General features: G+C 41.7%; 1 long non-coding RNA gene across 1 annotated transcript; it reads right to left on the bottom strand.

Annotated features, from left to right (window-relative positions):
- Positions 1-2,137: 2,137 nt before the first annotated feature.
- LOC311263843 lies at positions 2,138-7,116 on the bottom strand. Its single transcript, XR_014623405.1, has 4 exons — positions 6,695-7,116; positions 5,289-5,372; positions 3,056-3,146; positions 2,138-2,971 (listed from the first exon to the last, which is right to left on the bottom strand). It is a non-coding gene; the product is annotated as an uncharacterized lncRNA (long non-coding RNA).
- Positions 7,117-16,042: the final 8,926 nt, after the last annotated feature.

The following is a 16,042-nucleotide window of genomic DNA, read 5'->3' as shown; positions in this document are numbered from 1 at the left end:
GGTATTCAGTTTCATAACCAGTTTAAACTTCCTTGTACTTGATCTATCCATCTATCTAGTTTAAATTTGCTTTTAAGCATCAGTTTTTAGTTGTTCCTTTTGGTGAGAAATATTAACACACACTCGGACAGTCCTGTTACCAGCAGCTTTCACTCAAGATTTGTTTCAGTGTTAAAAATATTTTGTTTCCGAAACAAAAAACTCTAGCAGCAGCCTTAACTGTTTGGTGCAATCAGGATTTTAAGATCTTCTAAATCAGTTTCTAGAGTTTTAAACATTTGCCACTGCTCTGGTTTAGCATTGAACTTGGCGTCCTCCAGGCCTCTAGTCCACTGTTTGACACTAAGCTATCACATTTCCAAAACAGCGTTGACTCTCTGCACGGACGATGAAATATTCAATGATGCTTGGGTTTCAGCTCTTCACCAGCCTGAATCCTGCAGCTCGTACTGCGACGTCCCCTGGGGGCCTCGCCTGCCGGACCAGCGGCCCTCTCAGCAGAGTTTGGACCTCGTCAGTAGGAAGCTGGCCCCTGGGACCCATTTATAACCCGACCCCGAGTTCGCAGCGCAGCACTCGTTCTCCTGCACTTCTCTGCCAAGTGTTAAAAGAGAGATTCTTAAAAATGGAGCAGCTATATGTACCACACCCCGGAGCTTTAAATGAGCTTTTCATCGAGGAGGGGGGCAAGTTTTCTCCTCTTACAGCCCAAAGCACTCAGAGCCGAGGCCAGCCGTCCGCTGACAGGTCGGCCATCTTGAAGGCTCTTCTGTAGCACTGTGTGGCGTTCAGTCACTGGTCCATTGGATGTTCATTTTAACATTGTTGTTTTCAAGTTAAAGATAATTAGTGAAGCATGGTGTGTCACACCCAAACGTACTTTATAGATGTAGATAGAGGTTCTCTATGATGAAACATACTGCCAATATTTACCATCGCCGTTACCATAACTACCGTCTGTCTCAGAGGGAAACATGAACACAGCACAGCTTCCTTCCTTCAATAGCAAATTTACTTTGATTAGCGATTATGGCGCCTTTCCATTGGTCAAACAGAGGCAGGGCAGCAACAATAGGACCAGTGAACCAGGCATCTTGTCTGTCTCGTCTCGCTCTACCATGGCTATGGCCTGCGATGCAAACATTAGCATGTGAAGCTACAGAAGGGTTGAGACCTGAGCCTTAACGTGAAGTGAGAGAAAACTTGAATTTTATTTGCTCAAGATCGTGAACACGACTCTTAGCTTCAATTCTGCTCTTCTACTCTGTTAATAAGACGCAGAGTGAAGGTAGAGTGCAGAGGGGCAGGCAATACGGCCTATAAATAATATTGCAATATTTTAAGGCTATATTGTGATTAAAGCGCACTTAATTAATGCTCTTTTTAACCAACACAATTTATTTATTTCTTCTCAGATTTTAAATTCACTATAACCGAAGTAGTTTTTGGCAAAATGCTTCGTATATTTTTGATAAAAACATAATACACATGCTCTTGCACGCACACACACGCACACACCCCTACAGTTTTTGACTGCATGAAAAAACTATGAAGTGCTCTTTTAGTGTTATGTTTACCAGATGGCTATTAAATGGCTGGGTGATATGGACAAAAGAGAGAATCGATCCTGAAACAGAAACGTTTGGGATCGAAAGTGTGTGTATAAGTGTGTGTCTATTTGGCAACCCATTTTTGCATTTTATACTTTTATTTATTTATTTAGTTAGTTTTTATCCATCCAAGTGGACAATCTGCCCTCACTCTCCCGTCTACTGTCAACCACACGTGCTCTGCAGAGACAGACGCACTCTGATTTTACATCTCTCCTGTAAACACACTGATGCGACCTCTCCTATTTAATGTAAATTAATTAAAGAGTAGGTCTAGACCTGCTCAAATTGTAAAGCGTCATGAGATGACTTTTGTTGCTAATTGGCGCTTTACAAATAAGTACAAACTTCAAGGTGGTTATGATGTGAATGTTGGTTATGATCGGCTACATAATTAACAACAACGTGGATGATTAAAGCAACACTAGCTAAAGAAGGCAAACTCTTGAATCAATTCTGAAGAACGATAGTTGATTTTTGAGTCTCATTCTTAGGTTGTTAAATCCACCCAACCCACACCCCATTACTGAAATCACCATTCATCAAAGATCATGTAGCGTCTCTTATTTATGCTGCCATTTGAGTTGAAGAGCTGAGAAAGGTGAGTGAACCCTGTAAAAGCCATATGAACAGAGATGTGACTGCTGGCTCAGTAGTAAACTATTTTCAGAGGTGAATGTTTACTCCAGATGGCTGTGTCAGAGGAAGATGTTCAGTGACGGTGAAGACAGGAAGCTGCATTACAGTACGGACTCAAACACATACTGTACATACAGTGCATCTACAGCCAGGACTAATAACACACAAGTTAAATACAAACACACACTGATAAATTAATATTGCTGTAGTCACACTGTGAACCTGCCTGTCTATGTACAGGTCTTGAATACCCACACAGGTGTTCTCTGTTGTTTTGTTTGAAACTACAAATGACTGGTCAAGTTTCCATACAAGTGTGGTTTGTGAAGTTTGTCATTTGGCTTCAAACCATTGCAGATACAAGGAGAACTAGTGAAAGTTTATACGATGAAAAACACAATGAGAATATTTGTGTTTAGACACAGCTATAAGCATAAGACCCAGAACAGCCAAAATATTATTTGCACCCTCGTTTATATCAACCACAGACACTAAATGATGTAACAACAGGAAGAGAGGGAGAGTTGCTTCACTGAAACAGGAGTCAGAGCGTTGCAACAACGAGTCGCAGTAACTGTGTGTTCCCAAAATAAAGCCTAAAGACTTGAGTGCCTCCGGTTGGGTATGTGGGCTATGGACGCCCTCTAATCCCCAGGACCAGATTCCTCCTTTAAATAGCATCCTGGGTGAAGAGAGACGTTCTGAGGCCACGGAGCTGCTTTCTGCAGGAATTTACACTTCAGTTAATTAGCGGTTTCTTCATAGCGTTGGTGGACTGAATAGAGATCCAGGAATATTTGCGATACCTGTTTTAAAGGCAGTGAGGCTCTGACCTTTGACCTTCTTACTGATGGTCCCTCGTAATGTTGGTAATGGCTGGTGGCTGTTTCTTTCTACCTGTGTTACATGGGGAAGTACTCAGATGTAAAATCTCAAAAGCAACAGAAATTAGCAGGTCGATAATTAGTCTTTAAAGTGGTTGTTAAGAGACCAATGTAATGTACAGTCCATCACTGTTTGGTTCTGTGCTTGTTTGTGAGTGTTGCAGATTTAAAGGGGATCCATGCAGTTTGGAGAAAAAATTCAAAATCAGAATTTTAATTATTACAATATGAGGTCATAAAACAAACTCAGAAATATTTATTATTTCCATGGGTGAATAAACAAGCTGGTCTCAGAGGACAATAAGGTCCCAGAACACTGTTTGAAGCTAGAAAGGTGGCAGGGTCCACCAAATATAAACAAAGTAAAACAGTATAAACTGTTGTGCTTTAAAGTGAAACTCTCGCCAAAAAGCAACCGAGGCTTTATTTATGATTGGGTATGAGTCAAACCTTCACGTACAAGCACACTCATGACCAAAGAGGCACTTTTAAGATTTACCGTAGTTTCGTTTTGGGGCAAGCTCATTTTGAACGGGAGTACATAGGGCATACCACGACGGCATCAAAATGTCTATTTTTAGACCACTAAGAAGGCTCCACACATCATGAAACTTTACTGGTAGCATCACCAGGGTCTCTACTCATGACACGAGCAGTAAGAACATTGTTTGTGTACACAAAGTGTGTGAAAAAGACGGTTTTGAACTACTTACGCTTAGCTACTGGGACTCCGGCGCGCCGCCGCCATTCCAGGCAAAAAGTGTCGATCTCCGAGTGCGGCCATCATGACGGAGAGTAACGGTGGGACGTTAGTCAAAAGCAACACTGACGTCCATGTTGTTGCTTTTGACTAACGACAGAACAACGAATTATCCGCGAATTCATCTGGAAATAAGCCCGAGGAGCGTCCCACCGTTACTCTCCGTCATGATGGCCGCACTCGGAGATCGACACTTTTTGCCTGGAATGGCGGCGGCGCGCCGGAGTCCCAGTAGCTAAGCGTAAGTAGTTCAAAACCGTCTTTTTCACACACTTTGTGTACACAAACAATGTTCTTACTGCTCGTGTCATGAGTAGAGACCCTGGTGATGCTACCAGTAAAGTTTCATGATGTGTGGAGCCTTCTTAGTGGTCTAAAAATAGACATTTTGATGCCGTCGTGGTATGCCCTATGTACTCCCGTTCAAAATGAGCTTGCCCCAAAACGAAACTACGGTAAATCTTAAAAGTGCCTCTTTGGTCATGAGTGTGCTTGTACGTGAAGGTTTGACTCATACCCAATCATAAATAAAGCCTCGGTTGCTTTTTGGCGAGAGTTTCACTTTAAGGTCAGTTTGTTTATTCAGTTTATTCAATCATGAAAACAAATCAGCCAATGAAGATCTTTCTCTCCTCATTAACATTTCTTCCCCAAAACTACAGAGTGCTCCTTTAAATTGTGATTTTAACAAATAAACCATTCAGAACCAAACAGCCTGCCTCAAAACATTAATTTAAAATGAACACTATAAAAGATATAAATCCTGATCGGAACAGAAACAGTACTTGCAGGAATGGACCGCCCATTTCCCCAAGCAAGGCAGAGTGTGGTTGGTCAAGTTAGCTGAACACGCCACACATTACACATCGTTATGGTATTTAAAGTCTGACAGGACAATGGAGGAGACGAGCTCCCTTTGAGGAAACTTCAAGTGCTGGCACAGAAAGCAAATTAAATCCCATCCCACCCTTGGATCAAGCAGTGAAGCTCTCAGATAAAGACTACAGCAACGATGCACAGTGGAAAAGCGTGTTTACCGATCATAGCTTTTCCCTTTCAGTTCTTTATTCTATTGTGGTTCAATTAAAAAAACATGCCAAATTTAATGGGATACCATGCATGTAGAAGACTAGCCAGGAAGTGTAAAAGAGTGACTGAAGGGGTGCATAATAAGTGGTCAGTCAGTAATAGCAGTAAGTGTATTTCTTCACTTTAAATACTCTTTAACGTTTTCAAGTTTGACTAATCAACACATCTCTGTTGTACTAAGTAACTTTACGTCTGCACTCAGACTGTTCAAATCCTTCTTCAACTGAAACACCTCTGCAGGTCCTGAAGCCTGAACCTGAAGCCTGTGACACTGTGATAATTGGGGGAATTACAGCTGTTACTCACAGAAAGCAGTCTGATCTGGAGGACTGGGGGCCACAGGAAGTAACCTGTAACTTAAGGTCTAACCCCCCGCCCCCATCAGTTAGCCTGAAAGAGCAGAGACAAAACATCATCAGCGTATGATTTATAATGCTGAATGTGTCGGTGTGGAAACAACGTGTCTCAGTGATGAAGATGAATGAACTGCGGTGAGAAACGTAACTTTAACAGGGGAGTGATTTCACCGAGGGCATTGGAGGAGCTCCTCATGCTTCTCATGGGAACTAACAAAATTACACAACCAAAAAAATGTATCTGTGCTACATCAAAACTACAAAATCTTATTCAACTTAACGCTGAGACACGGTGCAAAAACAAGTATTAAAGTTACTTCTGAATATTAGTTAATCACACAAGTAAAACAAACAAAATTAATAGCAGACATTCAATACAGGCCACAATCAGAAAATGCCACTCAGACAAAATGTAATTTGACAATAAAAAAATCCAAACACATGGGAAAATCCATTTTACGTTACATCCCAGGATCAACACAACCTCCATAACCCGTAGGGGAAAGTAACTTAGTAAATTTACCCAAGTACCCAAGTAATTACTTAGTAATTATATTTTCTTTATACTTCTACTTCACTCCATTTCAGACAGCGATATCGCACTGTTCACTGCTTGAAAAAAGCTCTAGTTACTTTGCAGACTCAAATTAATTTAAAAAAATACGATTAACAAATTAAGTATGATGCATTATAACTGGTTAAACTACCCAGCTGTATATGCAGTTACGCTGTGCTCCAGCTGGAACATTAAAGTGATGAATATATTAATGCATTAATAATTATAACATAATAACATCATATATATCATTCTGAAATAAGCCACTTTGCGTTATGAGTAAGAAGAGTTTATTATGAATTTTCAAACATTTTGAATGCAGGATTTTTCCTTGTAACTGATTTGTCACAACACCAGTAAATACACGGAGCCATGGCAGACATTTAACATTAGTCAACAGTAAAGCAAGTAGCCAGCCAATGACTACAGAGGCAGGCAGGACATTTACCTTCACCATTAGTATAAATACCAGCCAGTAAATACATGGATCCGTGGCGGGACATTTAACCAGCAGAAAAGAAACCAGCCAGTAAATACACAGAGCCATGGCGGGACATTAAAACAGCAGAAAAGAAACCAGCCAGTAAATACACAGAGCCATGGCGGGACATTTAACATTAACCAACAGTAAAGAAACTACCTAGCCAGTGAATACAAGCAGACAGGCGGGACATTTAACCAGCAGAAAAGAAACCAGCCAGTAAATACACAGAGCCATGGCGGGACATTAAAACAGCAGAAAAGAAACCAGCCAGCAAAGAGACAGATATTGACCAACAGAAAGTTTGTTCTGGACTCACGTTTTTAACTGTCCTGTCCTGTCCTGTCCTTCATGGGGGTTTCACGGTCCATGTCCACATCTTAACGTCCCACTGAACTTTTGGCGGTTAGAGCTCCACTTGCTGCTAGCTTAGCCTGTTTCACTAGCTTAGCAGTAACGATGTTAGCTAGCTAACGAACAGTCCCGGTTGTTTTATTTGGCTGCTTGCCTGAGTTAACGTTAGTTTGTCGTGACTCGGCTTCCCGGTAGCTTCTCCAGACGGTTCATCGTGTCACGGTGAGTTGACGGTGCCCACATCCTGCTGTTTTTATGAATGAACAGGTGTTAGCTTCACCTGGCTTCTTCTCCGGACTCCGATCACCTTCACCGCCCATCATGAGTGCACTACCCTGATTGACCGCTCACATTGACCGCCGTTCACCAGCCGTTACAGCCCAGAGAGGCGCTGTTTCACCCGTTTAAAGAACCCGAAGGAAACAGTGGAGGAGGTGTGACAGCTGTTATCTGACTAAAATACATATTTTTAAAAGTTTTGTCAGTGAAAGATGTTCTGAGAATTAAACAACAAAGTCCTATCCTGCTTCATCATAAGTAAAATTCAAACATTCAAGATTTTATATGAATAAAAATACCGTATTAGCAGCAAAAAGTACTTAATGTATCAAAAGAAAAAGTACCAGTCAGTGTTTTATTTATTATTTATGTATTATTGTAATATTATTTGTGATGCAAGACGTATTTCAATGTTGTCAAGGTGGAGCTTCTTTTATCAACTTTTTAAACAGTTTTTCTACACCAATGTGTCATATTTTATTAACTAAACTAATGTTTTATATGTGAAAACTTCATCTGAAATATAACCGTTAACTATAGCTGCAGAATCATCTATCTGGACGAGTTGAGGTTGTAAACAGTAGTGTCTCCAGAGTGAATCAGAGCTCTTATGTGTTTCACAGATGGACAGACACCTGTTGTACCCCCCGTCAGCAGGTCAAAGGTCACAGAGAAGCACAAACACTGGCCTACCTCTGAAAAGTATAGATGTACAGATACTCATCCTTCTCCATCTCAGAACACAAATACATCGAATTCACAGTTAATTTTGATTAAACTTTGTCTCGACATAATGCAACATTAATGGTAATATACAGAAAGAAAAATATGAACTATACACACATAGAAAAGATATGTTTCTTATCAGTTATTAACTCTGAGGAACAAAAGTAGAAACATTTTATTAACGGACTCAAACAACAGCAAAATGATAAATGAAGGAAAGATGTATACATATATAAAAATACATAAACAAACTGTATGCATTAAACATGTAAATAAATCAAAGTAGACTGAAGCAGCAAGTAATCTGAAAATATCACCTCTGACTCTGAACTTGTCCTGAGATTTTCAACTGTTTTCTGCCATTTTATTAAGTAAACAATTAATCAATGAAATAATGTATGAAACAAATGAATAATCACAGAAAAACACAGTTCACGTGCAAAAACAGATAAAAGCCATTCTTTAAATGAATAAACCCACTTTATTTAGATTTGTACTTGGATGCACCCACAAAAAGACACGATGTAGGGAAATAAACTGAGATATCTGCTTTTGTAAATGGACCCTTCAAATGTTCTGAGAAGCTACAGAAGAAAAAAACAATCTATAAAGCTTCTAAAATGTGCTGTATTTCTCTGTTTAATGTCAGTGTTCAGTGAATATCTGTGTCAGACTGGTTGGTGTTGTCACCTGGGCTCTGGGAAGCTGTGATGGGCTTTAATGTACCGTAGAGTTCTGCAGGGATGACGTATGTTTGTAGGCTAACCCAGAAGTTTGCACCGCCCTGGTTTCCTCAACAAAAAGCCTCTGGGATTTTTCAATTGCAGAAAATAATCTTGGTGGCAAACAGATGATTGTCACTTTTATGATTTATTATTATATGAAGCGTGAACACTTTACTATACACACTTTGATCAACAACTTTAAAAAAGTTACAGTTTTACAGAGTTTGCATGTAAAAGTGCTCCTATAAAGACGGACTGGTGAGTAGTGAGTCTCCGGCACAGCGACAGTTAGTGTCCTGATGACATCACTCATCAGCTGCTGCCTTTTTAACACACGTAAACACTTTTTAATTCAAACATGTTTCTGTCACAATGTTAGATTTTTACAACACAATTATCGTGTCCAAAAGAATAAGCGATATTATCACATTATCTACCCACACTCCAGGTAGACCGTCTTGCTCTCGTCTGTCATCTCCTTCAACATGGTTTTGTGTGGCAGCAGTAGCCACACATTGTAGTAGCAGCTAGCCAGTTACTGCATCTTCATCTTCATCTTCATCTTCTTCTCCTTTTTATGGTGGTGCATAAACCAACGTTAGCATGCATCAGTGCAAAGCGAGGACAGAAAGAAATTCAATTTATTTAAGAGCCGCTGGGTTATCTCCAGTGTGCTTAACACAATATCAATATTTCATTTTTAAATATCATGATTAGTGTCAATATCAGATATCATGACACCCCTAATTCAAACAGCCATGCAGTACAACAAAACATGAAAAAGTCTTCAGCTTGTGACTTATTAACTTATCAACTTATTTCTGGGCTTTAGGACTCATTCCTGCTGCAATATATTCTATAGACTTAATAACTGATGTATTATTGGAGGACATTTATGCCTTTATTTGATAGTTATAGTAGAGAGATGACTAAAAGAGAAAGAGGGATGTAGCAACATAATGGTTAAAAAAAAGAGATGAATTAATAATGAAACTGATGAGGTGCAGCCTGGCTTCAGTCTGTCAGCACTGAACTGGAGGCTTTGTGTGTTTTTACATGCAGCTAAATCAAACAAGAAGTCCAGATGAGAACAGGTGACTGCAGGAAGTCAGAACAACACAATAAACCATAAATCGTGGACTTAAGTGCTCACGTAGAGACCGGAGCTGCACTGTCAGCAGTCCAAACACTGGTGGAGCATCTGGAAACTTCATCCACTTCCACCTCTGACACTGCTTCCACCTCCACCCCCCGCAGGCTGCAGGCTGGGACACTGCAGGGTGGAGGACCTGGAGGGGACAGCAGCCAGCCTGAGGAGCTGAGGGAAGTGTCCGGGGGGGAAACTCCCACGAGGGACAAACGATCCTGCCATGTTACCGAACGGGACGCCGCGACCTGGAAGTCTTGTTTTCTACATCAGACTCAATGTGGTAGACCACTCTCTCCACAGCCACCCTGGGAACCTAAAACACTGTCAAAGTACGAGGGAAAAGTCTGGAAGCTGCACGACGGAAACAACTAGAAATACTGCAGGAAAAAACTCATTTTATATTTCCATTGTTATCAGAATTAAAGTAGAATCAGAAAAACACACAAAGCTGTAAAACTAGAATGAAAAGTATCTGAAAAAATGTGAGGAAGACAATGATGGGTCAACAGAAAAAGTGACTGTACAGCAATTACAATCACATTAAACAATGAAACAGGCAGGAGAAACAGATCAGATGTGATACATTTACAACTTTCCTTTAAAGATCCTTTTATACATCCTGTCCTGTCAAATCTGACCAACTGTTTTTTTGCATTATAAACTTTATATTGCACTGATATTTTACTTCTGTTTGTGTAGCATGGAGGGGCTAAAACTGCATTTAATGTGCAATGCAATCTTTGTGAACTCGTCCTCCACTCTGTCATGTTGTGTGACATGTTTTAAACACACACCTGTCGTCCAATCAGAAGTTATAATGAGAATAAATCGTCTCCATCTTGTCATCAGCTGTCAACTCTGAGGAGGAAGATCTTCATGGAAATCTGGAGGAACCTGAGTCATCGCTGCTCCGCTTCCAGTCCAAACACACCTGAGCATGCAGCCTGATTCTCCATGCCCACTCAGGTTACCCCCTCTGTCCCCTGCAGCCCGGCCCGGCCCTCGGCTCCCCGAGGTGCAGCAAACGTGAGCTTCAGCAGGTTTGATATTAAACCTGATACCGGCTGGTGGCCATAACATCCAGTGTTTATATAAAACGACAAGGCTGCGAAATACATCAAGCTCTCAGCTCAGACTCCACCTGTTAGCAGAGGACTTCCTTCTCTCAGACTGAACTTCATGTACATGTGATTGGGTTTGGGTCGGTGAAGGTGTTTGGAGGTTGATACCAGAGGAAATGTAGAGGAAACTCCTAAATCCTAGAGAGAATGAGAACGTAAAGGCCCCTGAACCTAAATTAAAAAAGGGAATGATACGAACAAAGACACGTCTCAGATGTTAAAACTTTGATTGAAACTTTTGTTCCAACGTTTATTTTGCGTCAACCATCTTCATGAAAAATCTAAATCTGTTGAGATTCAGTTTTTTCATCACAGTGATTTCCTTGAGTACAAAAACCTCAGATCATGTGGCGCTAAAACATCAAGATTTAAAAATAAATGAATCGTTTAATTCATGTAGTCAACGATCACTCAGCTTACACACAGCTGTTCATTATGTTCTGATGCTCTGCGTCTGTTTTGGGGCCTCATTGTCCTGATGAAGTAAGATCTTAATGCTGCAACATACAATTACATTTCACATGTTTTTTTTTTCACTGTCTTTCTAACTTTGTGTCACTTTCTAACTTTGAGGCTGGAATGGGGAGAAAAGGCGTGTTAGTGTCTCGTATCTGCAGAGAGTTTCTTATTTTCTCTCTTTGTTGCTGCTCGGGACGCTTTACCAACCCAACATGTGGCTATTTGACGTCCTGGGAATGAGACTCAACAATCAACTATCTTTGTGGTGCGTTCAGGAACAGCTGGGACAAATCCTACTGACTCTACCTTTAACTTTAATAGTCTTTGAATTATATTAATATGACGTGAGCTTCAGTTAGCTTTGACCACAAATGTCCTTCAGAGGGAGACTTTTTACTCTGATACTCTGAGTACATGTCAGAGCCTGTACTCTATTACTTTTACTGGAGTAAAGAAGCCGAATCAGTACTTCTACTTGTACCAGAGTCTGTTTCTACTGGAGGACAGGATGCGTGGACTTCTGACTCCCTGCAAATAAGTTACTTTGACAAGTTACCTTGATACCACCATCTCATATGGCTGTAATGTTCAGCTGTCCACATACTTTTGTCTATGAACCCTTCATAATGAAACATGTAGCACAGAGCAGTGAAACTACAATCGAGTTACATCTGGATGAATCTGGATTCTTAAAGGGAAAAAGTCCAAATATTTGGAAACCTCTCTGTTTCCAGCAGTCGGCCGACTCACAGCTTCTTCTTCTCTGTCATCATTTGGACCCCACACTGCTCTCTCTCTCCCTCTCCCTCTCTCTCCCTCGCTCTCTCTCTGGGTCTGATGCTGCTGTTCCTGGTCGGGTTGGGTCGGGCCCGAGGACCCCCCACCCTGCCCTGGCTGAGTGCCGGGCTGCAGAGGGCAGGACGGCGCCTCCACTACTTAGAGGGCGAAATTCAGCGGGTTCACAGCTTCGTCTGCGAGTGGAAAATGGGATTATATCCTGCGGTTTGTCTAAATCCACTGACCCGGGGAAAAGAAAAGCTCTCACTGCTGTTTTCTGAGGCTGATGTCTGATTAAGAGCCTGAAACACCATTACAGAATATTTGAGGTATTCAGCTGCCAGAGAGCGGAGCGACGGGCACTGACTGCAGCAGGTGGAGCTTATGAGGCTGAAACTCAAACATTTTAATGACAGAAACATTCAGTGTATCAATGAACTGGAATCTGAGCGTGTTGTGACAAAAAACACTGAAAAATAAAAGGAGAAAATATTTATCTTCATCTGAAACACAACAACATCGCAGTGATGGAATGTAACTAAGTACATTTACTCAGGTACAATGTTGAGGCACTGACGCTACATTTAAATATTGTACTTTTACTCCATTACATTTATTTGATAACTTTAGTTACTAGTTACTTTTGCAGGTGTGTGCTGCGTGAGAGCCGAAGTAGCTCACTCTTTAAAAAACACTTCCCGTGTGGAGCCCCCTGCAGCAGATATCTGCAGCCTCCCGCTGGGAATCAAACCCTCGACCTCAGCAGTCAGAGTGCCTTGCTCTGCCCCATCGAGCTGCACCGGACACTTGATCCCAGTCATATCGGAGGGTTTAAATGGATTTAAATGAGGGCTCAGGGGAGTGGTGAGGGGGTGAGGGGGTGAGGAGGGGTGAGGGAGGAGATGAATGGCTGCCGTTGGGGAGCTGCAGAGGAGCATTCTGGGAAGTGGTCATGCTGAGGCCTTCCTTATGGCTCTCTATGAGAAATGGAGGGAGTGTGACAGGAGCCAAATGGAGCTGACAGCCAAGTGGTTTGACTTCCTCTGCCACACACACACACACACACACACACACACACACACACACACACACCCTTCCATTCCCTGTTTTTTTTTCTCTCTTCCATAATTTTGTTTTGGAAAAACACGAGCTCGGGTTTCGTCTCTCTGAGAGCCACCAGCGCTCTCCAACTTTCATGTGCCCGTCCCACCTCGACCCTCCGCTACTTAAAGACCTTTGTTTGGCCACCGCGGGGGCCGAGGGCAGATTTTGGCAGGCGGGCAGGTGCTGATAGGGACAAACTCCATAACGCAGAGTGAACCGTGTGCCAAGAGGCTAATGGCAGCCTGAAAAAAAGCCAGAGGAACAGACTGTGTTTGAGCGTCGGTTCTGGTGACGCTGCCAGTGGAAAATATCCTCTGGACGCTGTTGTTCTTCAGAAGACCGATGAGCTCATCTGGGAGGGAAGTTTCCTCTCTGGACAGCAGTCACAGGTTAAAACCAGAATCATGACCCGTCCCTCAGTCTCATCCAGGTCATCTGATGACAGGTTCATGAAAGACTCCCTGAACAGAATGAGCAGTTTATTTCCCAGCATGCACTGCAGCTCTGACTTCTAGTTTGAATTAAAACATGGAGGAAATCTTGTAAACAGCGAGATGGTTCCTACTTATATTAACAATGTTTGGATGGTCGTTTCATCAAATCTCTGCTGAAAACAAGTTTTTCTCTTCATCTCCACATAGTTTGATTTTCTAAACTCCTGCTGCTGGTTTATTTGCTGTTTACAGCAGTTTGTGTTTCCATTCGTGAACCTCGGGATGTTGAATTCTTCATGGTGCACATGCTGAAACCTGATCGCGGTTCGTTCCTGGGGGCCTCCCTTGGCCTCACCGCTCAGCGTTTATGGCCCGGCGTGCTACAGTTACAGCGCCGAGGGCCGAGGCGAGACGGCTCTTTACTGCGGTCCACCCCGGCATTCCTCTGCTTTTGTCACAGCCACGCTCCACGCTGCTGCTGCTGCTGCTGCTGCTCCACGCTGACGGAGGAAACAGAAGAAGAAGAAGAAGAAGAAGAAGAAGGCAGGAAGCTGGAGGATGTCGGGGAGCTGGATCGGACTCGGGTTCAGTTTCCATGACTGAGGAAATTCTTCAGCCGTGTTAAAGATTATAAACAGCTCTGCTGACTCGCACGTCCGCCTCACTGAGCGATGGGAGGAACACGACCATCACGTTTACATGTTAGACCCTGAACTTTGACCCTGCTGATGTGTCAGAATAAAGGTGGCACATTTCTGCAAACCACAGACACGTTGAACCTTTACGTTTCTTTGGGTTCAGTTTTCAAATTTATGTTGTGACACAATGTGCTGATGGTCAGTGAGGCTGTTTGTCTGTAATAACACCACCACCGTCACCTCCACCCTCCTGATGCTAATAAGTATGTAATGTGAATGTGATATTCAACGTTTGGTACAAATGTCAGTCTGTGCTTTGTAGAAATGTTAGAAACCGTACCGTGCCGAAGCACATCCCTTCCAACCGTGCCAGGTCCAAGGAAACGTACGGAGCGCTCACACTAGTCAAACAGCTAACCTGACCAGTCAACCAGGTGGTTTTAATATAAACCAGAGCAGAAGCACGTTGTGACGAGAGAAATAGAAAATTCAACCTAAACAAACGTGAAGCAGCAACATAGAGAAACGTTCAGTTTTAACTCATCTGAGGTTTTGCAGGAACGTATTTAGCTAACATTTGTTCTGGTCGTTATATTTTTGACTTCTCAAACACAAATCTCATAACTACTTGCCTGTAGCTTCATTTTCCTGAAGGTAGTTTAACATGTTTTAGTTTGTATAATGTAAAAACACAATAAAAGAAACAAAATCAGCCAGAAAAATGGTGAAATGATGTCGACACTCACTCTGGATGGAAACGACTGATGAGAAGACAAAGTGTGAAACAGGAAAGCAGCGTGGGAGGTTCGGAGGTGTGAGGACGAGTCCTGATTGCAGCAATTCAGACGCAGTTTGACAGTTTGACTCCGCAGAGGAAACACTGGTCCTCACGTCTGACACGCTGAAGGACAATCAGAGAGAAACAGATCAGACGTTTACACACAGAACACAAAGATCACTGAGCGGTTTGATGAGCGGGAAATATGAATCAACCGAACTGAACACCTTCTACCATCCGTATCTGCTCACTGAGACACGTACTCCCTTTAATGAACACTTCTTGTGACGTGACGGATTTTAAGAAATATTGGACGGTCATGAGTCATTTTACAGTTTCGTGTCTGAACGAAGAATCGCAGATGATTTTAAACCTCAAATGATGAAACGTTTAATAGTTTGGAGTTTATTTATTTTGCTGCTCAGATGAAATGATGCAGAGCTGCAGGAAACTGATGTAAAGCAACATTATGTAACATCATCATGCACAAAATGCCAATTTCTACATAATGTTGCTTTAATGTAGGGTTAGGGGTTTATAATTATTTCATATTATTTATTAACAATGAATCAAACAAACTGTTATCCTTCACTGCAGCATTGCATGTTTCAGTGATGAGATGTAATTACTTATGTTTACTCAAGTACTTTCAACAATTCTGAGGTACTTGTACTTTACTTAAGTATTTCCATGTTCTGCTACTTTATACTTTCACTCCACTAACAATAACTTTACTCACTAGTTACTTTGCAGATGACATCCTGCATCAGAGACAAAGTTTGAAGTTTAAATTAATTCATCAATCAGATTTAAAAAGTATCAAAAGTAATGTTTTTGGAAATAAATGTTGTTTAGTACATTTATCATCTGATACTGTAAGACTTCTACTCAAGTGAGTGTCTTTCACTTTTACTAAAGTAACATTTGAACACAGGATCTTCATTTTTACTGGAGTATGCAAAGACGTCCATCCTCCAGAACTTCTGCATGTCAGTTTATGAAGACAGAAAAATGCTGAAGAAAATTCTTCCGATTCAAGAAAAGTTTAAAACTGAATAAACTAAAGTGAAATGTCTCCCCAGCCGCCGTCCTCCGTCTCAAACATCTCTGCTGGAGTTTGGT

The sequence above is a fragment of the Pagrus pagrus genome (assembly GCF_965226575.1).
Source record: "Pagrus pagrus genome assembly, chromosome: 10".
Taxonomy (NCBI): Eukaryota; Metazoa; Chordata; class Actinopteri; order Spariformes; family Sparidae; genus Pagrus; species Pagrus pagrus.
The sequence above is the reverse complement of the archived record's forward strand: the minus strand, read 5'-3'. Positions and strand labels throughout refer to the sequence as shown.